The sequence below is a fragment of the Macrobrachium rosenbergii genome, chromosome 34 (assembly GCF_040412425.1).
Source record: "Macrobrachium rosenbergii isolate ZJJX-2024 chromosome 34, ASM4041242v1, whole genome shotgun sequence".
In the NCBI taxonomy this organism is placed as follows: domain Eukaryota; kingdom Metazoa; phylum Arthropoda; class Malacostraca; order Decapoda; family Palaemonidae; genus Macrobrachium; species Macrobrachium rosenbergii.
The window spans coordinates 4,658,252-4,659,049 of record NC_089774.1 but is presented as its reverse complement, the minus strand read 5'-3'; positions in this window follow the sequence as shown (position 1 = coordinate 4,659,049).

Sequence of the window (798 nt, the reverse complement as noted above, 5' to 3'; positions counted from 1 at the left end):
AAAATAATAATAATAATAATAATAATAATAATAATATTACTTTAAAATAACGATAACACTTATTTTCACTGTGTTCCAGCAGCTACCAGTCTTCCCAACCCGAGATCGATCTCCGGGCGGGTGAAGAAACAACGACGGCCCATTCCTTCTAAATATATTTTATATCCATTTACCAAAGCGGTGAATTATGTACCTGGTAGTTAGTCGATTGAGGTGGGCTGTAACCAGGATGGATTAGGTCATAGGGGTAGCAACCTCACCCCAAAGTAATTTTTTGAGTTAGAAAGGTGTATAATTGGAAAGCTTGATGGTGTTATTATTATTATTATTATTATTATTATTATTATTATTATTATTATTATTATTATTATTATCATAGCATTTTGTCATACCAGCAGAATACAGTAAAAATAAATTATTTTTATTAATATCATTATTCCGTCATACCAAATGACAGCTGATCAATTACCTTACAGAAAACCATTTCAAAAAATCACCGTCAAACAGGACAACTAGCCTTTGTTTTCAATATGTATTCAGAAGCAACCTACAAACCATTAGACATATTTTCTATAAAGCCTATTTTCAAATGACCAAACGCTACCGTTTCGGTCAAACACTTTGCTTAGGTCTAATAGCACCTCCACATATGTTAGTTTTCTGACGAAGTAGCCCAGGCAACTGCTACTCAAACCACGCAAGTACAGAGACTAGTAGCTTGATCATTCCTTCATGGAACTACTGCAGGTTGCTTGTTTTCAATTGACTTCTTTCCAAGCACCTTGCGCAATAAACTAC